The following is a 27983-nucleotide window of genomic DNA, read 5'->3' as shown; positions in this document are numbered from 1 at the left end:
GGGGCACTTTCTGGCCCTATACGTGTTGGGAACAGCACGCAATGAGCAGATCCTCGCCTTCTCAGGGAAGGGATCAATACCTCCCTGCTCGTCTTGTTTTCATTTTAATGCCTTGTAAGAGGTTCCACAACAGGAATAATTACAAACTGGTTATGAAAATAACTCCCCTCCTATGGAGCAGAGAGGTCCTAAGGGTTCAATTATGTGACAAGAGAAAACAATCAAGAGATACCCTGCGTTCAGCCTTGCTTCTAAAAAATGGTTTGCCTTTGTTGTTCTTATCTAACTGTAACGGCTTAGGTAACCAGCCTTAATTGGGAGCCAGCTGTGCCTGCAGGATGCACACATCCTGGCATCTTAGAACCATGGAATCGAGGAACCATTGGAATCATGGAACCATTGGAATCATGGAACCATGGCACAGAATCTTAGAATCATGAAGGTTGGGAGAGACCCCTATGGTCCCCAGGTCCAACAGCTGACCCATCACCACCATGCCCGTTAAAGCACAGAATCACAGAATCATTAAAGTTGGAAGAGATCTCTCAGATCATCTTGTCCAACCATCAACCCATCACCACCATCCCTAAATAGAATCATTGAGGTTGGAAAATACCTTCAAGATCCCCAACTCCAACCCCAATCCATCCCTACTACATCCACTAAAAAATGTCCCAAAGTGCCACTTTTCCATGTTTCTTGAAGACAAGATGAGGGCAGAGTTTGGGATGGAAGAAGTCCTGGAGGATGCTGATAAAGCAATACAGGGCTCCCAGGAGGAGGTGGCACTGGGCTGGAGTGGCCCGGGGTGAGATTGCATCGCACAGGTTGGAAAAGACTCTCATGATCACCAAGTCCAACCGTCATCCTAACGCCTCTGGCATCGCCAGGAGAATTCATCAAGTGCCCAGGGGCAAAGTGTGTCCTGCTTTCCACACCTAGAGGCTTGTGGTGCTTTTAGAGCATGTTAATCCCAGTGTGCTTCTTACCCCACAGCATTTGCCCCAGGAATATGTGAAAAAACATGGGTTTGAGATTAAGGTTAATGAAACACAGAGTCGGAGATAAACTTGTGTGGCCACCTCTAATCCTCTTCCAGCCTGGAAAGTAGGAGAAATGCTTCTCCAGCTAAATCGGAGGGAAGGTAAGAAACTTGTTAATGCTGATGTTGTTTCTAAGGTCCCTAGCTGCAAGCACAGATAATTTTCATGGTGCCTCCAGAGCACTGGGTATGACCACAGGAATAATCCCATTAACACATGCAGAAACCCACTGCATGTATGGTGTCCTTCAACAGACACAGGACAGGTCCCAGATGGTCTGCACCAAGGAATATGATGACCTCTATCCCCCTGGCACATCTCATAGTGGACAGTGAGCTGGAGAGAGCAGCCAGCTCTGGTGTGCAGCAACATTAGGATCCACCAGTGCCCATCCCTCACAGTGTCCAAGGACAGGTTGGATGGGGCTTTGGGCAGCCTGGTCTATGGGAGGTGTCCCCATGGCAAAGGTTGGGGCTGGGTGGGCTTTAAGGTCCCTTCCAACCCAAATCACTCCATGATTCCCTATCTTTGTACCCATCCATCATCATAAGGATGCAAAGAACCAGACCCAGCCTATTAGAAATTATTTTAAAAAGAAGATACGTGCACCAGTGCTCATCCCTACCCTGCCAACAGCAGCAGATTGATCAAAATTATACACCATGGGCAGAGCAATTCAGTAAAATCACTGCATTACAGAGGAGTGCTGCCTGAGACTGCTGAAGGAGGCAGGGAGGCATGTGCAGAAAGGGACAAAAAATCAGGGAATACAGAAATCCTTAACCCTTGGGGATCACAATCTAATCATGTTCTAAGGATTCAAATACACACACATGCTTAATCTTTTCCTTCATACACACCAAAAAAAAAATCCAAAATACTGACCATTTTCTGCACTGCCGAGGGCTGCATCTCCAGCAGGCAATCTCAAACGTAAAAGGCAGTGCATTAAGTGGGAAATGTCCTGACCAACTCCTGTCCTCTACCTTAAACAGCAAGAAGACAAAAGACTACTTCTTCCCCAAAGGCAACGCAGATGCTTGGGGCAGAGCAGGGAATCATTAATGCAGGGAGGTTTTGGGGAGCCTCTGCAGGTTGGGTGCACTTCTTCAGCTCTCACCTATGCTTGTTTTTCCCTTTACAGTTGGTGATGAGCCCAAATGGATGAGAAATGAGCACATCACCTGGACCATGGCTTGCTGAGAAGGTCAGCTACACCCACATTAATCATACAATTGGCTTCCGGCTCTCCTTGTCACTGCATGTCACGAGCAGCAAGGGCCATGCAAAATCCTGAAACCCACATTCAAACAAATTGCATAGCTAATGAGAGTATCAATATAATGAGCTCCATGAGCAAGCCCTCTGCGAGTCCCCCACCAGCTTTGTACCATGTCTGGGAGCACTGCTGGTGGCTGACAACAAGGAGCACAGCTCTCTTGCAGCCTTCTCTGCCCGGTGGGCATTAATTTGCTCCCAACCCAAAGCCATTCATCAGCATAGGGAGTGGAGGGAAAGGGGGGGTCCTGCCCGGGAATCTCCCACAGCTCCTGGCCGTGGTGTTGGGCACTCTGTTCTGGGCAGCCCAGCTGGGGCAGGAGTGGATCAGAGAGACCCCAGGTGCCTCCAGCCCCAACCAGGCTGGGGTTTGGGATCTCCAGACTTAGATCTCATGGCATGCCAGCAGCACCTGAGCATTATATTTATATAACAAAATCGAAAACTTGAAGCCCAGTCCATATTGACAGCGATGCATTTACAATGTATGATGATGCTGGAGAACAGCACAGTGCAAACCCTGCACACAATGGGCCAGTTGGGTTTGTGGCTGTCCCCTGGGTTTGCTGTGCCACCAAATGTGACAGCTCTCAGCCTCTGGAAATGGTGTGATGTCAGTGATTCACCAACAACATGAAACAGCGCTCTCAGCTGATATGCCACAAAATAAAGGTGGGTGATGAGATTGCACCCAATCTATGGGGAAAACCACAATCTTGTTCCAGGCAAGGGACTCACCACAGAGGCACAAAAAGGTGTTTGGGAAGGAAGGAGCACCTCGGAATGAAACAAAGCAGGGAGCAGCTCAGCACTGTGGGAGAGGCAGCCCCCTTCCACACTGCAAGTCCTGGAGAGTTTAGGGAGGGAAAGCACCTTTTGTTTGCAAAGGGCTGATTTTGGCACCGACTGATCAAACCTCAGGTACAGAGGGGAGGGATGATGAGCAGCAGCTGCTAAAGCAGAGGAAGGAAAACACAGACCAACGTGCTATCTCCCCCATCTCTGCACGCAGCAGAACTCCCCAGAATTTGATATTCCCCCTGCTCAGCCTCAGGCACTGGCAGAGCAGGTCCTGCAACATTTCCCCAAGTTGTGCAAGATGGCTCAAGGCTTGGGTCCGCTGGCAGAGCAGTTCATACCTGAGCTGAGAAGTGGGGACACAGGCTGCAATGCATCTATGGCTCCAGAGCTTGCAAACAAGGGCTTTGGGCCACGCTTTCAGACCTAGAGGACTGTCCATTGGTGGGGACACTGTGGAGGAAGGTGCTATGCTCGGTCCCGTGGCCTTGGCAGCGTTCCACCGTGCTTCCCATATTATAAACAGATGTTCCTAAAAGTGCCCTTGGTAATCACTCAGTCAAAACAATCATGGGTTGAAAGCCACTTTCCCCAAACTTGGTTTCACGTTGCAGAGATTAGTACAGCTGCACCCACAGGAGCAAAAAAAGACACCCCATCACATGGGGATGGAAATAGGCAATCGTGGGTGAAAACTGCTCCGGGGGGCAAGGAGAGGAGCTCTCTTTAATGCAGTGACAAGTGCCTGAGTTGCTCAGTGGGGCTTGGCTTGCCCAGGAACCCTGCTCCCAAAATCATGCAGGGCACAGGACACACCAACACTCCCAGAGCACCTCGGGGATGCAGTTCAGGGCATGGTTCAGCCTCACAGGGACAAAACTGGAGCTGAAAGCAGCTGGGACAACATTACCCATGGCCAAGGATCCCCTGGGCACCTTCAGCACCAAGCAGAGCTGTTCCATCTTCATCCCATGGAGCTGGAAGGTGTGCAAACTCTACTGCCTTGGGGGTGCATTGGCTGCTAACTCCCAGGGATTAGGAAGAAACAATTCCAGAGTCAAGCACGAATTTGCTTTTGCTCATCTGCAGTGCTTGAGGGCTCCACTAACACAAGCTTTCCTGAGCAAACAGAGATTCTAGAACTTGCTTTTGAAGGCTGGGAGTTAAAAGACACCTCACAAAGTCTGCAAGGAAATGGTTACTGTTGGCAGAGCTATGAGCACAGAACGGCGAGAAATGCTCCTCTTGTTTGAGGGCTTCTGTGCAGATTGCTGCAATCATTTTCCAGCTATTGCTTTCATGTTATAGTCCAAAAATATCACGTTTCTTGGGAGCCTCAGAAACTGAAACCAAAAGCGAGGTGGTACACAAAGCCGTGCTAAAACCTAAACGTGCTCTTAAGAGCTTTTCTATTTCCAAGTGCTTACCATTCTATACAAAAAGAAAAGATGATGTCTTTTTCCAAAATACCTCCATGGCTCCCAAGGAGTCACTGCACCATTAAAACTTCACAACTTAACCAAATGTTATGAGTGTATATGAATGTCTACGATGCTCCCAAACGGCACATCCTCAGATACTGCACCAATATCATTCCTCCTGTGCCTGAGACAGTGAGAAATCCTACCAAAGGAATTAGACTAAGCTCACAAATGCTTAAAATTAGCTCAGCTAAGGTCTGTTTCCAGACACATTAAAGAACTTTTTTGTTTTTGACACATTTATATTGCAATTTAATAAGTTTGGGTTTTGCACAGCCTAAGCTTGATCCTGCAAACAGCTCCGTGTAGAGAAATTTTAGCACTCCTGGGCTGCCCCAACGAGAGTCCCAGCATGAGCAGCTTATTGTGCAACAAGCGAAGGCTCAGGGGACTCTGGGATTCGCATGTGAGCAGACAAGAGATGCATTTTCACCTCATATCCAGCAAAGGAAGATGAACACCAAAGCAGAGCACCCTGCATTCTGCCTCCTAGGAACTCCTAGGGAGCAGCTTCCAATCCCCTTCAATGCACTATCATATGATATCATAGAATGGCCTGGGTTGAAAACGACCACAATGATCATCTAGTTTCAACCCCCCTGCTATGTGCAGGGTTGCCAACCACCAGATGATGGTGGATGCCCCATCCCTGGAGGTGTTCAAGGCCAGGTTGGATGGGGCCCTGGGCAGCCTGGGCTGGAATTAAATGTGGAGGTTGGTGGCCCTGCGTGTGGCAGGGGGTTGAAGCTTCATGATCCTTGAGGTCCCTGGCCATTCTGTGATTCTGTGTGATTCTGTGATTCAGACCAGGCTGACCAGAGCCAAGCCCACACTGAACAACTATCCACACCCAAAGGCAGCCAGGAAGCATCGTCTTCACACTGACTTCACACTGTAACCACACGACCCAGCCACCCCAGGAACAACCAGGGGACTGCTGAAGCTTGCAACCCCAGGTGACATCAAAGTGGCCAGCAAACTGTCATCCCAGGCCATCCCACCATGCTCAATGTGTCCCTAAGTGCCACATCCCCATGGTTCTGGAACCCCTCCAGGGATGGTGATACTACCACCTCCCCGAGGAAGCTGTGCCACTGCATCACTGCTCTTTATGAGAAGAAATGTTTCCAAGTATCCAACCTGTCCCTGCAGCAGGGTGGCTCTCAGTGTTTGCTGCTTTGGCTCTGGAACAGCTCAGGAGGGACGGATGCAGGAGTGTAATTAGCTAAAGGATGCTTTTCCACAGCTGGAGTGGAGACCTGAATAAGCAGCCAGGCTGGCTTTCAGCATATAATTAGCAGGCTGTTTAATTTGTGTGTCAGGTGTCAGGGTGCTGAGGAACATAGAGCAGCCCTGGATTGCATTTACAGAGGGAAAAGGATTCACATGTTAGATGAGCGGGGCAGAGAGAAACAGCAAACCCCTCAGGTGGTTACTGAAATGCTTACTGCAGAGCAGAGAGGAAGAGACCGAACTCTGTCTCCTTAAGAAAGGAAGGAAGACTTAAAAGCTAACGTAGAATACCAAGAAATGTTGTCTGCTCCCACTTTTGGAAGAGACACAACCCCACATCGAAGAGGTCTCACTGCATCAGCACCCCAGCAAAAGTCCTGTAACCCTGGGAGCATGGAATCCAGTCAGAGACCAGAGGTTACAGGGTTAAACTTAACTGTATGGCCTGATCCAGCTGTGGGTTTTTTTTTTCCTGCAACGTGCTTTCAACTGGATAATTCACAGGCAAGGTAACTTTTTTTGTCTTCAAGAAGCCCAAAGCCCGAGAACTCAAGCATCTGCCTTCCTTCCTTCTGTGCCTCTGCAAACAGCCTGGATGTAAACGAGCTGGATGAGAAATGTGCATGAGATGGTTTCCATACTTGGTAATCACAGCACAATTACACCGGTGGCAGAGATTTGGCATTTTCTCTTTCAAATGTGAGAAATCAGAGTCAATCATGTGCTTTGTAACCCTACTGCAAAGACTACCCAGAAGCTAAAGGTAACCCTGCTGGTCAGACATCCCAGACATCCCAGACAGTTTCCCTTTGCAACCTAATGTGCACATCCAATTCCTCACAGAGCTTTGGCAGGCACAGGACTGAAGCCCAGCACTCCTCACAAGGGCCCTGGATGGGCTCAGCTCAGCACAGACATCTTCCCCACCAGTGCTCAGTGTTGAGAAAGGCTGTGTTCTGCCTTGTTTTCCTGCTGAATACCTCACATGACTGCGAAGATTTGGATGCTAAGTTCACAGGATGACCTGCTGCTCCACATCCCGTCCCAAAAGGACGGCTGAGGCAGAGCCACTCATAGGGTCAGGATCTCCATTTCATGGGAAAAGATGCAAAAACAGAAGCAAAGGACAGTGAAAACGGACATAGCAGGACACAGCATCACCACTTGGTGATCAGTCTCCTTAGAAATGCAAACTATGCAACTGTTGCATTCATTAAATGTGGAGGCTGGCAGCCCTGCATGCAACAGGGAGGTTGGAGCCTGATGGTCCTTGAGGTCCCTTCCAACCCTTCCAACCCAAGCCATTCTGTGATTCTATTGTGATCTAATAAACTGATGAAAAGTTGGAAAAGTGTTCCAGAAAGCAGAAGGAACACGGAAAAAAGATAAATTCAGTGTAGGAAAAGACAAATGAAAGGGATGTGTGCTGTGCCTGCAGTAGCTCACACGGAGTGCAGAGACAGTGGGGTTGGATGCCAAGGGAACATGTGGGTGCAGGAGGACAAGAGGCTTAATTCTGCAGGACGGGAATTCCTTAGCAGGGAATTAACACTCAACAACATTTCTTCTAAGAAGGAAGTTGCAAGTTGAAGCCAACATACCTGTGTATACTTAATTCTTTGCTTATGTAAGAGTCTGTAACATTATAAGCAAATTTTGTGGCCTTTGCACGTTTCCTCTTTCCACTGCAAATCCCAAGCTTGAGGGACAGTGTGTAGGGGACATCAGCTGGAGCCCCAAGGACTGGTGTTGGCCAACCTGTAAGCTCCACAGCTATCTCCCAGCTGGACTCCTGCCCTGCTGCTGTCATAGGAACACACTGTAGGAGACGTTTCTCTCTACCTAAGAATGGAGAAAACTCATACAAAATGCCCTCCAGCATTATTTCTGCAGCAATTAATGCAGAGATGGCACAAAGAAACACAGGCTGCTTCCTAGCAGAGGCTCAGTTTTATCCTCATCCTTCTCCCAGGTGAGGAAATCCCTCTGAGGTCACCACAATTCAGTGGAAAAGGAAAGGAGAATGCTTATATCATAGCCACATCCCTCCCAGCTGCAATTTTGAATTTTCTCCAGCATGAGGAAGTTGTCAGGAAAGCTATTGGTAAGCAAAAAAAAAAAACCATAAACTCAGCTTTCTGGAGGCTTGAAAATGTAAGGAAGAGCCAGGTGAGCAGAAGAGAGGCAACGTGAGCAGAGCCAGGCAGGAGAAGGGCTGTGCATCAGTTGTGCGCTCTGTGCCAGCATCACCCCACTAACTAAGCCCTGTCTGCTCTGAGCACCTCAGCCTCATCCCAAACCAGAAGATTACTCCAAAAATATCCTGGATGACTTGCAGGATCCAAACCCAGCAGAACAACTGCAGCAGCCGGATGGATGGGCAGCAAAGCTATCCAAAGCCAATGGCAACCGTGTGGATGCTCGTGGCAGAAGCACACCCTAACATGGGGTGATTTCCAGCAGGGCTGGGAAATTGCTAAATTGGAGCCTGCCTTGTGCCAAAGCCAGACCCAGCAGCTGGCTGCAGCCAGCACTGGGTTAAAGGCAGTTTTGTGCCCTGCCTCTATGATATAATAACTTGGCACTGCTGCAGCGGCAAGCCTGAGAATCAATTACATTTCTGTTCAGTACATCCTGAAATATCAGAAGCTCGTGTCCCAATTAAATATTCAGGCAAAACCTAAAATTACAGTGGACAGCTAAGTAATGAATTACACATTTCACACTGTAATCAATACCTACAAATGCCAGGTAACAAGCAATGCTGCACGGCAGAGAAAATGTCGAACACATTACTGGCCACTGGAGTTGAGGATGCACAAAGAATTACGAAGCTAGTTTTGAAGAACAGTCCCAAAGGGAAAGAAAAGGGGAAAAGAGCATGAGGGAAAATGGAAGAAAAAGCACTGAGAAATATATGAGTGAAAAGGGGAAGGCATTGGAGAAATGTGGAAAAAACAGGGGAAAACAAGCAAAGAAAGCCACACTCAGGAGCAACCCGGCCCAAACACTTTCAGCCAATGTCCACAGGCAAACCTTACTCCTAACTGATCCACTGCTATGCTGAAATCACACTGCAAGTACCATTTGATTCCAATTCATTTCCTTTATTTTACTTCTAATTTTATCCTGTTCTCCTCCCTTTCTCATTTTTCCACCACTGTACCCATTACTCTTCTTGAGACCAAATTGTTTTATTTCTTGTGAGAGCAGAGAAGTCTGGCTTGACTCAAACTGGGTTCATTGAGCAAAATCTGTGCGTTTGTTTTTATGCAGGTCACACAAGGTCCATGTAGGCTCCTTCTCTGCAGCTGACTACAGAACAGTGATGGAGGCTGCAGGAACACCTTGGTCTCACTGCTGCTGATCAGCCTTACCTCTGGAGTTGGTCAACTGAAATACTCATACAGCTGTAGGTGTCCCTGTTTGTTGCAGGGGAGTTGGATTATAAGACTTTAAGGGTCTCTTTCAACTCCAATGACTGGCACATCCAAGGAAGGCAAACCCAACGTGTGGTGTCCAGAGTTCCAACACAGCCAGCACGGACTGGGCAGGCCAGTGCCAGCCTCTGGTCCTGGCCTTAGTGGGAAATCCCTACATCCTAATACGTTTAAAATTATTATTATCATTACTATTCGCAGTATTATTTAGCAGTACATATGCCTCCATGCCTTTGCTAGCCAGACGCTTTCAGCACAAAGCAAATACATGGGTTTGATGGAAGAACATGATCCCAAAGGGGCTGACACTCCAAAGTGAGAAGTCTTCTGAACTGCCAAGTACTATTGCTGATTGATTTAATTTATTTATTCATTCATAAATCCAGTGCTGGATTTCAGCACCGAACCTGACATCGAGATGCAAGGCTCTTTGGAGTGCACCTAACCTCAGTGAGATTCAGAATTCATGTGCAAACCTATAGATGAAAACATTGCACAGAGCACTTCAATAAGCCAAAGAATGACAGAATGATAGAATCACAGAATGGCCTGGGTTGAAAAGGACCTCGAAGATCATCTAGTCTCAAACCCCCTGCCATTGGCAGGGTCGCCAACCACCAGACCAGGCTGTCCATGCAGCAGTTTGCTCACACACCTTTTGTCAGGCTACAGCCAGTTTTAATTTAAGCTGGCTCTTGTCCCAGTTAGTAATTGCTATTTCCAAGCTTTGGGAATCATCTAAGCACTCTGCAATGAGTTACAAGATCATGTGGAAGCTTTCAGAGGCAACAGAATAAGGGGTTTCCATCCATTTGTACACACTGCTAAACAACCCCACAAAACTATAATTGTGTTTAACTGAGACTCAATTGAAAACCAAAAGGAACAGAAAGGTTTCTTATTATGGAGCAACCAGGGGTCCTGCTATATAAAAAAAATGAAAAATCAGAGACATAAGATAATTACTAACTTTCACGCTGATTACTTTAGTATCTGTCAAAATACTTTAAAATATATTTTGAGCATTTGTTCCTGCTTAAACAGAAATTCAGCACTTCAGCAATTCATTGTTAGCCTGTTCTGAGAGGAGCTTGATGTTTCACACACTAAAGGCTCTTTCCTTAATCCTAATTTTGCTCTAAATATCCCCTAGCAAGATCCCCATTTTTATCTGGGTATTTTTTTAATGACATACCATACCCTAAAACTTGCAACAAAGCAAGCTGAGTTTTGTTTATTCTTCTAAGGCTGTTTCACTGGGATTGCCTGATGAAGTCATAGAATCAGAGTCATCAAGGTTGGAACACACCTCTAAGTCCATCCACCCACTACCACCAGCACTGCCCACTAAACCATGTCCCTATGGACCACATCTACACACACATGCAGTCATTTTTTGCATCACCTACCAAGAGATGCATAAACTTCAGCCTTAGAAGAACAGCGAAGTGAAACCCCTTGATTTAGGGTAAGAAGGAACACACTGCACAAACCAAGCTCCATTTAGATATGAGCATGCCCAGGTCTGTGCAGAGCTCACAGGGAGTCAGCTTCGTGCTCCCATCGCAGCTGCACAAAGCACCTCCTCCTCTCCTTAATCTAAGCATGTTGTCAGCACGGCTAAAGCAAGAGAAATCTGCAAGCATAATTACACCTTGGGACTGCTAACATGACATTCTCTAATAAGTACTCCCCTGAGCATCTGCTGATCTAATAATTGGTGCTAGGAAATAGCGTGTGCTTATCTGCACGGCGATGAAGGCGGTGACAAATGGCAGCAGCGAGGCACCCAGCTGGGGCAGGTACAGGAGAGGGGAAGCACCAAGAGTTGGGCAAACCTTGGGACATCAGTCACAGCGCAATGCTACCTCTGTTATTTGGCACTTTAGACATCAGCAGAAAGGTATGAAAGCCTTCAAAAATCTGTGGCTGCCGTTGTCGTGCAGCCTGTCCATAGAATAAGTAAATAAATAGCATGCCGACCTGATGGGAATTTCAGGAATGGCCATTCTTCCATCACTCAATCAAAATGATGTTTTAATTGAATTTGACAGTGAAAAACATCCTCCAACACAATGGCTGCGGTAAGTAGTCTCCTTTGGGCTTTCTCAACCATTCAAGCCAGGGATGCAGGTACAATTTAAGGTCATCATTGCTTTTATTTCTTGTTAGCTCTGGATCTCACCCTGGCATTTTACCAAAAGCTGCCTGAGTGGGAGCAGAGGGACTCGGGGTGTCTCCAGCCCCAACCACCCTGTGGTTCTGGGTTGGGATCACACCACTGAATACCTCTTTTGAGCACTACTCACTGTGACTCTGCCTCTAAGCACTTGGCTGTGGCTCTTCTGGACACAAGAACGAGGTGATTGTCCCATCAACTGTCCCATAGGTGCCAGGTTTGGCCTTACTTTTGCTGGAGCATCACTGAAGCTCATTCCCCATCACCATAAGGCAACCCTTAGGATGAGCCAAACCAGCACAGTGCCTTAAGATCTACTAATTAGTCAGTGGGTATTAATGCTAAGAGGCTCTATTTGCTGAGTCAAAGAGGGATGGGCTAAAGGAGGAAATTTCCAAGCTTTGGTAGAATGAAGCCCTGTGAAACCCCAGTACAAGTTAATGGTTCCTCAAAGGGCAGCATTGCTTGTGCAAAGTTAGATATTGCAGGAATGCTGCGGCCTTCCAACCACAAACAGAAGGCTGCTACCTCTCAAAAAAAAAGTACAAGAATTAGGGTAAAAATAGCCAGCATACTCTGACACAATACAAATACATGTGGTTTCTTGATGCATTGTCTTGCCAAAATGGCCACAATTTAGCCCAGACCACACTTCCCTGCGAGCTCAACTGCCTGGTGCCTGCTCTGCCACACACTGGAAAAAAGAGCTCCAAGATCATGGGCAGGAGAGAGCTGCATGTTCCCTATTTACAACTAACAATAGAAAACAAACAGCATTTTATAGAAACAGACATTAGAAAAATGTCTTGTGCCTCAGGCCCTGTGGAGTGAATACAGAAAAACTTCCCCTTCCATTGTGAGCTAAAGGTGGTCTGCAGCTTTCAGGTTGGTCTTGCTGCAGAGAAGAACAAGGCAGCATCCCAACCCATCCCAGATGCTCTAGGTCCCTCCACCCACAGTGATGGTGGGAAGAGGCCACCACCATCTTGTGTTCCAATGAGGTCAACCCAAAACTCCAGCTGTTTCAGGAACGTTTCTCTGGACATCGATACCCTATTCTCCTGGCAATGCCTTCCTGTCCTCTGGAGACAGAAACTTGCCCCATTCCTGCAGACAACCAAGGTCAAGCTGGATGGAGCTCTGAGCACTGATGGAGTTGTAGGGTCTCTGTTCACCGCAGGGAGTGGGACCAGATGGCCTTTAAAGGTCCCTTCCAACTCAATTCTATGGTTCTGTAAGTCTTCCAAAACTAGGAGTGCTGATGACACCTCTGAGCAGAAAAACCCTTGTACCCAAATTCTGCTGTCTGCAGTTCTTCCTCACAAGAGAACTGAAGACAAACCCTTCTCCCTCCTCCAGACCATCCTATTTTAGAAGCTGTTTGCTCGAAGCAGGACACAAGGATGATATCGGCTCCCCAGGCCACTTTGAGCAAGACAGTGGTGTTAAGGAAATGGTATGGAGACCATTAAGGAGAAAAAAAAGTGTGTGACAAACCCGGGAGGTTGCTGTGCCTGCCCAGGGGCACAGAGTATGGATACGGCTGAAGTCTCATACTCAGATTCAAATAAAGCTCTGCTATTCTGACGAGGAAAAAGAATACAGACTTAGAACAAAACCAGGAAGAGAATTTAGGCTCCTTGCCCGAGATCAAGTATTATCTGTGGTAAAACAAATTTCTGACCCTAAATTAATGCAATCTAATCTCTAGATAACATCTGATTCCCTATAGGACAGCACGCAGCAATATCCTGCCCTTAAATGCCAGCCTGCTAGGAACAAGAACTGCCACCACGCTCTCAAGCACCACATAGAAGCTCAAAGCACAAAAATGAATCACAGCAGGAAGAAAAACCTTAGCAGCATTAATTACTGCTTCTTGCTCCCAAGAAGTAACCTCAGACACCAAACCATGCTAAGCAGGCTCCACAGGGCTGTATGGGAAGCTACCAATACTCTGTACCTTTGGAAAGAAATTCAGAGCACCCATGAGCGAGGCCAAACCTCCAGCTTCAAGTCTAGTCCACGCACAAGTAGCGTTCACCATTGTTTGCAAGAAATTTTGCAGCTCCATAGTGAAGTGAAAGCATAAGGCATGCACAACTTGGGCTGTGCTATTTATAATGAGGTCTGCCAGCACTGACAGCACTTCACAGCTCAACAGGAATACTGAAATGCACGTCTGCAGAGCTAACAGTACATCAGCAAGAGAAGCACGTGCGCTTCCTTTCGCCAAACTCCAAGCAAGCACGGTGCCCTCGCCCAGTTCTCCTTGGGTTTTGCATGGCACAGCTTGCAGGGCATCCTGGAGATGGAAACTGAGCCTGACTTCTTCATAAAGGCACTTCCTCACGTAAGTGTTGTGCAAAAACAAAAAGTTAAACAAGAGGATTGTTCAGTGCCATAACTGTGATTTTGTAAGGGATTTCCAAGCTCTCTGAGCTACCCAGCTACCAAGTGCACATAAAGGCAATGTGTTTTAGATTAGAGGGGAATGGGCAGCACGGATGTGGGTGCTGCTGGGAGACTTACACTATTCCTCATTCCCACACGATGCTCCTCATTCCCATAGGATGCTGCTCGGTCCTACAGGATGTTCCACATTTCCACTGGATGCTCCTGAGCCCCACAGGATGCACTTCAACCCTGGCACCATCTACCTGAAACCAGCTGTTACTCAAAGCCCGAGCTGCCAAGTCCTATTCCATCCATAACAACTACAAAGCCACGTTTTTTAAAACTCCATCTACCTACGACAGCTTTTTCTCCACTACCTATCCCCTTCCTGACTGGTCACTCCCATTCAGCTGCATTCACCAAGCAATGCATTGGAGGAACAAAAGGACTTTAAAGGGCCTCCATTTTCTTTCAATAAAGACCTGTCCTTAGAACCCACCCTGAGCCTGGCACCATGTGCCAATACCACTTTGTGTTTTGGGGTGCTGGGGCAGCCTTTCAGCAGCAGTTAACCAACACATCATTCCTTTTTGCTTTACCACAGAAAGTCAGATCTGCTTTTCCATTATGTAATTCCTACATACACCCTCCTTTAGGCTTTTCTCCTTGAAGCGAGCTGCAGAGAGCTCCTGTAACATTAGCTCTGCAACAAAGGCATCTGCAGGAGGAAGCTTGCAAAACTCAAAGTTCAGGAGGACCCAGTGGGAGATGCTCCAAAATAAAAAGCTGTTAATTTGTTGGCAGGGAAAATCAGACAGGGTTTCATTTTGTACCCCCATTTCCTATACATTGCCTCTGGAATAAACACAAACATTCCGAGCTGCTTTGTTTCACCTCTCACAAACCATATCCTTGCTACAAGGAACTGCAGAAAAATTATGCACCAGGTACCCACTATCTTGTGCCCTAGATACAGAGGGTGTGTTAAAAAAAGAAAGAGTGGTGATCAATTATATTTAAATGGGGAGGGAAAGGGCAATCTCATGCTGCTGAAATGGGTGTGAGCTCATCTTGGTAAAGGGAAAATGGAGTCTTCTGTAAGGAGCGTGTGGACGCAACGGCACAGAGGAATGGGGAAACCAGGAGGGGTCAGGGAGCTCAGCTCCCCCGTGGAGTAATGTGAGGAGAAACTAATTAAAAAGCACAGGCCATGGGGAGCTCCAGGAGGCAAGGGCTGCAGAAACAAGACCACAACGCTGCTATTAAATCACAGATATTAATAGTGGCTCTGCTAAAATGGAGGGCACTGATGACTTTGCTCCCTCCTTTCAGCTGGTGGCATCTCGTAAGCAAAGGCGTCGTGTCTGCAACCGGTTTGAGGTGTGGGTGGAAAGCACAAACCTACTCCTTGCCAGCAAGCTGGGCTCCCCTGGAACCCAAATACCCCTGGAGGGCCGTGCTGTGCTGCACCCTGCTCAGCTGTACCTACAGAACCTGCCTTTGGCCACCAAGGACTGCGCCGGTGGCAATAGATGACATTGCCATGCCTCGAGGCCACATGCAATGCAACAAACCACACGTTAGAGAGGCGAAATGACATTAAAATCCTTTTCCAACCCTACTCGGCAGCCCTTAAAACAAAGCATTTCCATAGCACAAAAACAGGCAAGCGCCTGAGAAAAGACAGCATAAAAGCTGGGCTGCTCCACATCACGCTTGCCAAAAGTAGGACATCTTTTGAAAGGCGTAGGATTGCACAAAGGTGACAAAGGGCTGCGAGCTATAAGTAACCCCGTGTCACTTCTGCTGAATTCTCCCCTAAAATACTTCACTGTAACAGAGCTCCAGAGACACTGCTTCCTGCTTTGTCCAACCAATCAGTAATCATCGCTAATGAATTAAGCAGCTCCCAAAAGTGCAGGAATGCAAGCAGAAGTCCCAATTTTTTTAAAGACAATTTCAGCTGGGGGAAAAAATAAAAATAAAAAAATAGGAGGAAAAACCTACCTGGCTACAAACTCCCAGCCCAGCACCACGGGCATTTGGTAGAACATAAAGCATCTTACAGCACAGACTGCAAAAAACTGAAGGCCAGGTTACGTAACAAAACTTGTGCACATGATAACAAACATATCCTCTGTGTAACTGTGAAGTCAGCGTTGCAAATACATTTCTGCAACAAAGTGCTGAGGTCACCAGCACCATTTTTTGAGAAGGGAAGATGAAACTTGCTGGGAAAAAAAAAGAAAAAAAAAGAAAAAAAAAAAGTATCTGGTATTCACTAAGCCATTAAAGAAAGGGCAAAAGTGATCAGCTCACAAGGATCCGTGAATGCACGTGGGGCTGAGTTTCATGACCCAAGTGCACGCAATGCCTACAGCTGCTCCAACTACACCATCAGTGCGAGGGCTCCAGCACTTCAGCATGAAGTTGACCCTGGTGCAAGGATGCACTGCAAGGATGCAGCTTGTTTTCTACTGATGCCATCGCACCGTTACATAAGGAACAGTTCTCTTTCCCTTCCATTATTAAAGCCTGAGCAAACAAAGCCACACAAAGGCTCAGGCGCAGCACGGTGCTATGGGGGCTGCAGGACTGGGGCTGCCACACCTGGGTGATGGAGGATGGATGCACAGAATTGCATCTGTTTGAGTTGGAAGGGACCCTCAGAGGCAGTCTGTCCCATTGCCTGCACTGGACAGGGACACCCACAGCTCCATCAGTGCTCAGAGCCCCATCCAGCCTGACCTTGGCTGTCTGCAGGGACATCCACCACCTCTCTAGGCAACTCGTTTCCTTAATTCTGTCAATATTCCACACACTGGGGGGGGGTCTCTTTGAAAGATACACAAGTCAGTGTATTTGATGAAGTCATGCAGATTGGAGGAGGGAAGCATCCAATATATTTTCCAGAAATGCTGCACTACCAAAATACAAAATAAGAGTAATTTCACTGGTCTCAATTCCTATCTTTGTGTCACGGCTATCACTTCCTCTGCTGACTTATCCAAAAAGCAGCAAAGAATTAGGCAGCTGTGTGTATTCTTTATTTCCATCCTGCTGGCAGCTTTGGGATGGGAACACCTAGCAGTGTTAGAAGGAAGCTCCCATGATATCTGCAGGACAAGCAGCTGAGGTGGGTGCCCCTCGTGCGCCTCCCAGCAGAAGTTCCACCAGCTGCCAGGAGATATTTATCAGGCTGCTAATGAGTTAATCAAATTTTTAACAAGATTTCAGTACTTACTGAAATTATTTACCCCGTGTTGCATAGTCACAGCACTGACAATAGGTGATAAGTGGTACACACTGAGTGAGTTTTATTCTTTTTCATGACTGTCTACTTGTCTGTGAATGCTCTCATCATTGCTAACAGCTGTAAAATTTATCTGTCCTTCATATTTAACATGCAAAATAGCTGCTGGATTGCTTCTACCCTGTCATTCATCCATTATTACCCCATCATTTGCACAGACCACCGCAGCATCCAAAACCGAGACCCAGCGCATCGACAAGAGCAGGGTGGGAAAGGTCTGAAGGAAAGAACAAGCAAACAGCATCTAATTGTAATGAAGCACAGGGATATGATAGGATTAGCATTGTGTTTTGCAGCACTGCCATTCTCCATGGCACGTTCATAAATAATGTGCTTACATGAACTAGAGAAGCTCCCTCCCCATTCCTCCATCAGCCAGGAGACCGCTGCGCAGCTGTATTTCCATCTAAAGATAGATGGGGTCTGGAGAAATCTAGAGCAAAGGGAGCCCATTTGTGACATTATCCTATTATATTTAAGAAAAAATGCTCCAGCTGTATCTGTACATCATCATTCTGACATGTGCTTGGTCTCTAATTACTTGTTTTTATGAATTAAAGACACAGGAGAGAGGGATGAAAGATGAGATCACAGAATGTGGGGAGACAGTTTTTAACTAAAAGAAGAGAGATTTAGGTTAGATGTTAGGTGGAAATTCTGTACTCAGAGGGTGGTGATGCCCTGGTACTGCTGCCCAGAGAGCTGTGGACGCCCCATCCATGGCAGTTCCCAAGGCCATGGGTGGGCCCTGGGCAGCCCCAAAAGAAGGTGTTCCCATGGCAGGGGTTGGGAGTGGGTGAGCTTGAAGGTCCCTTCCAACCCAAACCATTCAACAAATCCATGAGATGAAAACACAGGGAGTTCTGAGGAGCACTACAGTTCCCCCTGCAATAGCTTCCTGCAACTCTGCTCTGTCTGCAATCCTTCAGTGTTTCCCACTTCCTACAGCTGGCTGCCCTCAAGAAACACACAGCGAAGGAGCACACTCACTTATGCTGCAATAAAGAGAAACTTCATGAAACTCAACCACTGACCACTTACATGACCACTAAACATATCTTGCCTTGCTACACAAGGGTTTTCTCTATGCCCCAACAATGGCAATGTATGGGTCTGGATGGCAAGCCCAATAAACTTCCACAAATTCCTATTTACAGCATCCATTCTTTGCCAAGAGCCACATTCCTGCTGTGCAGAAGTTATGCATTTAAAGGGCTTAGAAACACAGAGCACATCACAGGAGGATGTCTCTCCCCTTGCCCCCTTCCCACTCCTCCCATTCCAGTTCCATGGGCAGAAGTTCCATTCCACAGCCCCCATTAAGAAGCACAGAATGTACCAAGTTGAAAGGGACTCACAAGGAACATAGAATCATAGAATCACAGAATGGCCTGGGTTGTAAAGGACCACAATGCTCATCCAGTCCCAACTCCCTGCTGTGTGCAGGGTCACCAACCAGCAGCCCAGGCTGCCCAGAGCCACATCCAGCCTGGCCTTGAATGCCTGCAGGGATGGGGCATCCACAGCCTCCTTGGGCAACCTGTGCCAGTGCCTCACCACCCTCTGGGGGAAAAACTTCCTCCTAAGATCCAACCTAAACCCGCCCTGTCTCAGTTTAAAACCATTCCCCCTTGTCCTATCACCATCCACCCTCACAAACAGCCGTTCCCCCTCCTGTTTATAAGCTCCCTTCAAGTACTGGAAGGCCACCATGAGGTCTCCCCAGAGCCTTCTCTTCCCCAAGCTAAACAAGCTCAGTTCCCTCAAGGTTTCCTCATAGGAGAGGTGCTCCAGCCCTCTGCTCATCTCAGTGCCCTCCTCTGGACTCGCTCCATGAGCTCCACGTCCTTCCTGTACTGGGGGCCAACACAGAGTCCAACTCCTGGATACCAATTACCTGTCCATAGCACGTCATCTGCTCAGTTTTATATTTATTTTCAAACCTCATCCAGATCTTGAATGACCTTTTCCCGCGCATTGATTTCCTCTGTTGCTCTTTCATTTGGGTAATTATGGGTTTTGAAATGCCCATTCAGATTTTCACTGAGTTTGCTGTAGGATTTTGTTAATCCTTCCACTCGAAGCCTGCGGTTTTCCCGATTTTCTGCCTCCAGACCGCTTCCTATTAGAGCTGCCACAGCCATAGAGCTCCTCTGAATACGTCCCTGTTGCTCTCAGAATTTTATTCTGATATCTTAATAAAAGATTTTCCCTTCATTTGTTATACATTCTGGGAGACACAGGAACTGCTCGACCGTATAAATCCAAAGCTAAAAGACATACGATCCATCTGATATACTGTTACTTTGTTATTAAAATTTGCTAATTAGTTTACCTTTCCGCTCTTCACACTTGGGCTTAAGACAGCAGAGAATTTCCCCACAGATAGGACTGGTCCCCTCTTAACAAACCATTCACGCTTCTAACAGGAGGATGCTTCCTCCCAGGTGACGTTTGGATACGAACTGTAACAAGCAACGGGGCAATTTTCCTTTGATTCTGAATTTCATTTTAACTTCTCAAAATATATTTTAATATACATAGCGCAGCTCATCTGTAGCTGGGATTTGTGATGGCTCCATTAAACAAATGTATGCCTTTCATTGTATAAAAAACAAGGTAAAGGGAGCACATTAAAGCCGGGGCTTTATGGACCTCGGGAGACTATGGAAATCTGCAAGGGGAGGCTGAGGTCCTCAAGGAAATGAAAGCAAAAAGCACTGATGAGGAGTTTGCAATAACACCTGTGCCTCTTTGCAACAGCCCCTAACTCAGCATTCTCAAAGAGAAGCAAATATCAGGAAGAGAGCAAGTGATGGCAATATACAGGGAAATAGGTTATTTGAAAAGCATTGGTTACCTTCTCACCTGCAGGCAAGAGTTCCAGTGAATGGGCTACAGAAGTGCCAAAGCCCCAGCTGAGAGCCATCCCACTGCACCGCTGAAGCCAGCAATTTCTCCACGCTCTCTGTGGATGTTGAATTCCACCTCGTGTTGGACACAGCCAGCAGCACGCCTGGATTTGCTAAGCATCATCCGAAGGGCAAGGACAGCACACGGCAGAGGAACGCGCAGCAAAGAGGAACAGAATTCACATTTGCATCCCTAATCACCAGGATTCCATGGGCGGTGTGCCCCTACCACTCGTTTGTCAGGAAAATTATTTACCAGCATTTCTGGTTCTTGGAACGTACGACTGCAGATGACGCCACTGTCTCAGCTCCCAACCTGACTCACCGGTAAATAACCACCACTGAAACCCATACTTGGGCAGAACGGCCAGGAAATGCTTCACATTTTGGCCCCTTCTCCCACCTCCTCCACACGGATGCAGCAGCTCCCTGCAATTTGAAAGAAGGTGTGATGGCAGCGTGAGTGCCTGAGTGTTTTCAGTGCAACCCTTCTGCTGCAAACAGCAGAAGCAGAACTGGGCACTGAGCAAAGCGTACGCAAGCAGCTCGTCAAGGAAGTAAAAACAACAGAGAAACTCTTCTCGCTTGTTGTCAGCCAAGCAGTGGGTTTGGGGTTTTGTGTTCATCTTTTGAAAGTTTACCAGAAACAGATCTAACTCGCCCTGAATTATTGACAAGTGGTTACACAACTTACATCAGCGCTACAAAATGATTTTAGTGGTGAACGGGGGAAAAAGAAAACAGCCTCTAACTGAAAGCACCGAGTACTCCTCACTGAGGGTTTAACTCTTTTCAAATTTTCCCCTTTCAAAGAAGGATCAAAAGCACCAAAACAAACACAAAGGCGCTTCTAAGCAGGTTTATTTGTTATTTCTTGAAGATAAAAGGATGCCTCTCCAGGTGTCCTGCTGCACCACATCTTCCAGCAAAGCTGTTGCACAGAGCAAGGGGAGGGGAGGCATCCTGAAGGGCCTGTGCTCCCCTTCCATGTATCTTCACCCCTTCCAACAGAGCCCAGAACCTCCGAGTGACAAGAGAAAAGCTCTCCCATCTGCTCTGCCCTTGTGAAGCCCCAGCTGGAGTTCTGCATCCAGGCCTGGGGCTTCTACTACAGGAGAGATGCAGAGCTGTTGGAGCAGGCCCAGAGGAGGGCTGAAAGGATGATCAAAGAGCTGGAGCATCTCTCCTATGAAGACAGGCTAAGGGAGCTGGGCTTGTTCAGCTTGAAAAAGAGAAGGCTATGAGGAGACCTCACTGTGGCCTTCCAGGACCCGAAGGGAGCTTGCGAGCAGGAAGGGGACTGATATTTTACATGGTCTGATAGAGATAGGACAAGTGGAGATTCAGATCAGATGTTAGGAGCTGGTGGGGGGTACCCAGCCCAAGGCAGGGAAGTCAGAACTGAATGATCTTTAAGGCCCCTTCCAACCCAAGCCTTTCTATGATTCTCTGGTCTTTTCCTTAGACTCCTCCATGCTCAGCTCCACATGATCCAACCAATCACTGGGTAACGCTGGAACAGGAGCAAAGCAGAACTTCTAACAGAGAGAACTGGTCCCACACCAAAGAGGTGCCCTTGAGAGTGTCAGTGACGTAGCTAACAGCACCAACAAAGAGCTACCAGAATAGCTGAAACAATGGGAGAAAATAAATCGGTACCGCTTTATAACCTTCTATCCACGGGAAGGGCTTGTGCAGCAAATACTGCATTAGGCAAAGAACAGCAAATCGTTAAGCCCTGAAAACTCACAGGCTCACTTGAGTGTGGTTTTCAATTAAATGATACATCATCTTTGTTGCCCAGGAAGCAGAGATTCCTTGAGGGCAGCAGAGAACCCAGCAGACTAAAAAGCCATTAAGATGCCCGGCATCATTTCCCGTCCCTGCTGGATGCTGACTGTGATCCCATTCAGCCCGTGCACCAGTGTGTTTCAGCCTACAGAGGGGAGGGGAATCAACTCTTTGAAAGAGGGGAATCAACTCTTTGAAAGGGTTGATATGTGTAGGATGAGGGGAAATGGTTTTAAGTTGAGGGAGGGGAGATTTAGGTCAGACATCAGGGGAAAATTCTTTACCCAGAGGGTGGTGAGGTACTGGAACAGGCTGCCCAGAGAGGCTGTGGATGCCCCGTCCATCCCTGGAGGTGTTCAAGGCCAGGTTGGATGGGGCCCTGGGCAGCCTGGTTTAGCATTAAACATGGAGGTTGGTGGCCCTGCATGTGGCAGGGGGTTGGAGATTCATGATCCTTGAGGTCCCTTCCAACCCTGGCCATTCTGTGATTCTGTGTCTCCAGCCCATCCCCTCAGCACTGCCAGCCCTATCTGCACGAGGGACCATGAGTTGAGCTTCACAGACCACCAAGAAGGATATACATTTGTATGGAGGCTGCAGTGATGCACAGGTCACAGTGAGCTGATGGCTGCAGAAGCGGCTCCAGCATGGGGTGATGCTCCCATTGCAGCACTGTGTGCAAAAGGGACCCTGGCTGGGACTTCGTGACATCAGTGGTGACAGCAACACGACGGTGACATCGCAGACCTAGACAGGGGCTCTGCAGCAGGTGTGTGAGCATAGCCAAAGAACTACCTGGGTCTGAGCAAAAACTGTACGATGACAAACCCCTTACTTAGACATGAGGCACTGGCACAGGTTGCCCAGAGAGGTGATGGTGCCCCATCCCTGCAGACACCCAGTATCAGGTTGGATGGGGCTCTGAGCACTGATGGAGCTGTGGGTGTCCTTGTTTGCTGCAAACAGTGGGACCAGATGGCCTTTAAAGGTCCCTTTCAAGTCAAATGATTCTATGATTGTAAGTTTAAATGTTTTCTTTGTACCTCTTCCATGAGGTAAGTGTCCCAAATACTTCCTGTGTAAATACAGCACCCAACCACTGGGTGCTGGAATTGGATGATCATTAAGGTCCCTCCCAACCCAAGCCATCCTATCACTTACAAGTGAAAACAAGAGCACCTGACAGCATTTTAGGATTTTAAGAAAGGAACAGAAAAAGCCCTCAGATGTGAAACCACAACCAGCTCCCATAACAGCACCATTCTCTCTTCACTTCTTACAGAGGAGCCAAAGTCACCAGCAGACACCTCAAATCCCATGAACTCATTCCTGAAAGCTTTTGTCTGCAGCACTGCTCAGACACCTCTGCAACAGGTACCACAAACAGCCAGCAACAGGGACAAACCTGGGAGCTGCTCTTTCCACAGGGCTGCCAACATCCCTGTTTCCATCAGCAAGGCTCAAACAACAACCCTCTCTGAACCTACCCAGAAAGGAGAGTGCTGTCGCTGCTGGCTCTGCCATCACCCTCCAGTTCCCAATGGTAACCAGAGGCTGCTTCTCCTGCAAACATCTCACCAGAGAGATGCTTTGTGAAGTGTTGCAACGCTTGAAAACCTTGTTAACAGCAGGAAATCTATTTAAAGTGGAATGAATATGATCATTAAGGAATAAAGAGGGAGTTTCAACACGGCAAAGACCTAGGGCTAGGGCGGGGAGGCAGTGGCTCCACTAGCATATTTACAGTTTTACATCTCAAAGTCCCATCTCAGGATAATGGGAAAGGGAACTCCAGCAGATCAAACTAACTTAATACAAAGCCAAAATGTCCATTTGCTAGAGGAAAGAATGAAATTTAACACTGTAGGTAGGGGAAAAAAGAGAAAAGGCAACGGATGGGAGGTGCCAGGTGGGACGAAGGCTGTGATCCCCGCACAGATAATTCCAGGGGCTACATTGTCAGCCCCTAAATTAGGGGAAATCCAGAGCACCTCAATTACAATCCACCTGGAGCCCTTCCTCCCCACAGCACACCCCACAAATGGGAATTTAGCCTTTCCCCTGGCTGGGCTGCAGCTGCTATGCTGATGTTCAGAGCTGTCTCAGCTCAAGCACGCATTGTCTGTTCTCAGTGTTTGGGGATGTAGCTGGGAGAAAAAAGGGAAAAAAGCAGAGCCAACCCACCCCTACAAACCGAGCTGCAAGGTCACCCTGCCACAGGCTGGATCTGCTCAGGTGCTGGAGAGAAAAATAAAGAAATCTCAAGAGCAGCAGGAGCTCCGGTTTTTTGTTTGCTTGCGATATGGCTGCCCCACTTCCAATCAAAAAGTACCTGTTATGTACAGAGGGAAAGGTGAGCTTTTTGTGGTAAAAAATCCTGAATTCACCTGTTTGTTAATCAGATGAGTTCACCAGCATAGCTTAATCATTAACCAGAAGCAGTGCTCCTAGTGTTGGCTCCTCGATGTTTAAGAGTGTGGGGACTGATGGTGACAATGTGTGACACCAACACGATGACACTGTCACAGCCAAGCCTAATTCCTGCCACTGTTCCACCCCGGAGAGGCAGAGTCAAGCACAGGACCGCTTTCTGCTTTCCACTGCTCTCCAGCCAAACTCAGGTCCCACTCCAAAGCAATAGCAGCTCACTCAGAGGAGAATTACGGTACCAGCAATATAAAAGTCCATCAGATAAAAGCAGCCATAGTGATACATGTCATTTCTGCACTAGTTAGAGCCAACTGCCCGGTGCGATTCACAGGATTCCCACTCCTGGTCTATACAGGAACAAGCACTCCCAGCTGTGCAGGGGAGAAGCTGTGGACCCACAGCCATACAGCAGCTGCAGCCAGCCCAGCCTCTAACTGCCTCTTGCTTTTACCATTCTGTTCATTTCTATATATATTCTACTGTCTTTCCAAATTACCGTTCCATTACAACAATTTTCCTTGAAGATATTGCTGGCTGTGGGCAAACCACAGGAGTGTTCAGGTTGTTACATGCATCAACTAGTTAAGTGCCACGAGGACGCTGAGCGCACACTTCTTGCTCTCCAAGTTGCATTAATCCTCACCGTAACACACTCTGATCTCCCAGGTTTGGGGCTTATAGAATCCTCAAGTTCTGGACTCAGCTCACCTGATCAGAAGCCATGAGCACCACAAGCCACCTCGCAATGTAACCCTTGCACACCTCTTCAGCACAAACCCTCCACGTACCACTCTGTCACCACAGCAAATTAGCTATTCCATTTTGCAAAACATAGTGAGAAAGCGCAGTTGATTAGGGCAGTAATTGCATCTTTATAAGCTTTTAAAGCAACTCTCGTAGCCAAGAACGCAAGCTAGACTGACTGCACATCTCATGTATGGAAAATAACCCAGGGAAAGCCAAGGACAGAGAGAAACGGTGACTTTTGCTTTCAGCATTGTCAGTAATTAATTCCACATGAAGAGGTGCTTCAGCACAAGCCACCCCCGTGACGAGTTGAAACCATTTTTTGCCAGAGGAAAGAAAGAAACAAAGACCTGAAGCCTTACCTCTATCTTCCAGAGGTGAAAGATGGTTCATGGGAAAAACTGGGCTCTTCAGGTGATTAAACAGCAAACCAGCAGGGTCCTACGGCTTCAGCACATGCGGGCATTGGCCGGCCATGGGCAGTCTTCACATGAACTCTTCTGATAGGGACCTAGCACCAATTCCCGAATCCTGCCAAGGAAAAGACAGTTTGTCTGCATCATCTCTCAAGGAACTGACAAGGTGCAATTTTAAGTGGGAAAACAGCAGAGTTAAGGTCAACTACTAATTTGCAGCAGCGTTGCTAATGGCTCGTTGACCTCAACGCTGTAAACTGTGAAGGGTTTTCATTATTACTATTATTTCTTTGTAAAAGAATTCGTCAAGGTTCCTCACCCTGCAAGTTACTGGGGGGAAATAAAATAAATGAGAGCTGAGCACTCTGTATCCATCGTTCTCCCCTCCCTCTTTGCCAACGCCACTCCTAAGGAGTAACGATTACCCTCCAGAAAAACACACGCATCTCGGAGCGAGACAGCATCTATGCAACGAGGAGATAAAAACGAGCACCACAAAATTACAGTTTGGTGTTTACAGGCAGACCACCACCGAACTCATAAAACACAGAGATAATGAGATCGCTCGGTGCCTCACAAAGGCGCGGATGGTAAATTGCTGCTGTTACTAAGCTTTGAGCTAGATCCGGATCAAGGGGATTTCTCAAGTCCCTCCTCTTCCGCAGACCTGCGGCATCGCCTTCGATAGCGACGCAGCCTCCGAACCCGAGACGAGCATAAATAATTATTTCCCTCCCGAAGCACACGTGCCATGAAGAGGTATCAAGATGTCCATTTGCTTCTGCTATCCTCTCTCCTGTGAGCCGCACCAGTCTGTGCCTTGTTCCTCTCCATCCGAACGCTGGTTATTTCAACAGAGCCGTGCTACTTGGCTGAAAAGTAAAACTGTACTCTTCGTATTACTAAGTACTGCCTGGATTCTCATGAAAAGTCATTTAAAAACAACTACAGAGATGAGCTTTAGAAAATGGTTTCCAAGCCCCTCCATGCATTGCAGGTTCTACAGCCAAGCTCGCTCCTTGCACAGCCATCGATGAGACACAAGTCACAGTAGTGCCCTGCAACTTTTCTTGGAAGCATCCACTAAGATGCAATCAATCTTCATTAAGGCTGAAAGAGCTGGGCTTGTTCAGCCTGAAGAAGAGAAGGCTGCGAGGTGACTCCACTGCAAACTTCCAGTACCTAAAGGGAGCCTGCAAACAGGAGGGGAGCAAACTCTTTGAAAGGGAAGATAATGGAAGGACAAGGGGAAATGGTTTTAAATTGAAGGAGGGAAGATTTAGGTTGGATGTCAGGGGGAAGTTGTTTCCTATGAGAGTGGTGAGGTGCTGGAACAGCTGCCCAGAGAGGCTGTGGATGCCCCGTCCATCCCTGGAGGTGTTCAAGGCCAGGTTGGATGGGGCCCTGGGCAGCCTGGTCTAGTATAGGATATGGAGGTTGGCAGCCCTGCATGCATCAAGGGAGTTGGAGTTCATGATCCTTGAGGTCCCTTCCAACCCAAGCCATTCTATGATTCTATGATTAGTAACCTCAGACACCTCGGAGCCAATAGGAAACTCAAGTGCATAACTGTAGGGACCCTCTGCAGTCCAGAAGCAGTAGGTCCACATGTTCCCAATGGAGATATCCCATGGGCACACGGCCCCATGGACCATGGACATGCAGCCCCTACAGGAGATGCTGTCCCAATGGAGATGCCCATGGTCAATCCATCGTAAAAGCTGGCACAGAGCTGGCAGAAAACTCTTCTTTTTTTTTTTTGTGGCCTTTTTTTATGACACACAGCTCAGCTTGCAGGACTGACAGACAAGCTGTGAGGCCAGGTGTGGGACTGGAAGAGGCAGCAGGCAGATCAGGTTTGGTCCCTGAGGAACCACCACTTTCAGAGTCCGCATTAGTGTGATAAATTACTTCCAAGGTATGGCTTTTTTCTTTCTCTCTCTCTCACATGGTTACAGCATTACTAGGGTAAATTTAGGGCTCCAAATACGAGCACCTAAAGTGAGATGAGGAGAGAACAATCGCTGCCTCAGACCCATTCCTCTCTTGCTATTACAAAAGAAATTACATGGATGCAGTCATTAGAATGCCATCCGTCATTAGCAACACAATACTATATGTCACTCAGTGCAATTCAATCATGAAAAATCTAGGAGGCAAAAGGAGGGAGGACAAAGCCACAGGGAGGGGAGGTCTGCTGAAACACCCAGCTCTGCACACACATGCACGGCAATGGGCACAAAATGGCACCCACACTGCCATATGGTTCTGGTTCCCAGCCTAAAAGCTGGATAAAACCCACAGGAAACAATCTTGGAGTTCCTAAATAAGATACGTGGCTCAGCTCACCAATGAGATATGGTCCAGAAGAGGAAGGGAGCATTTTAATGGCAGACACAGGGATTCTGATGAAAGCCTGAAGTCAGCAGTGGACACAGTGGAATCATTTGTAACAACTAGATTACTCATTAAGGCAAAACTTAAACCAACACCCTCCATCCTCAGCACGGTGGGAGGCCTTTTTC

The 27983-nt window shown here is 47.5% G+C and overlaps 1 protein-coding gene across 5 annotated transcripts in view; it reads right to left on the bottom strand.

The window, feature by feature from the left end:
* The window catches only part of NCOA1 (nuclear receptor coactivator 1), a 154155-nt gene that overhangs the window by 81485 nt on the left and 44687 nt on the right, over positions 1-27983 (bottom strand). For all 5 annotated transcript variants that reach the window (XM_042832663.1, XM_042832662.1, XM_042832664.1 and 2 more), the window contains exon 2: positions 25405-25573. The gene's annotated coding sequence lies outside the window, so the exon portion shown is untranslated. The remainder of the gene's footprint in view (positions 1-25404; positions 25574-27983) is intronic.

The sequence above is a fragment of the Centrocercus urophasianus genome, unplaced genomic scaffold (genome assembly GCF_019232065.1).
Source record: "Centrocercus urophasianus isolate 14NV4802_14NV808 unplaced genomic scaffold, USGS_Curo_1.0 seq_39, whole genome shotgun sequence".
In the NCBI taxonomy this organism is placed as follows: domain Eukaryota; kingdom Metazoa; phylum Chordata; class Aves; order Galliformes; family Phasianidae; genus Centrocercus; species Centrocercus urophasianus.
Note: the sequence above shows the minus strand (reverse complement) of the source record. Positions and strands in the feature narration are given on the sequence as shown.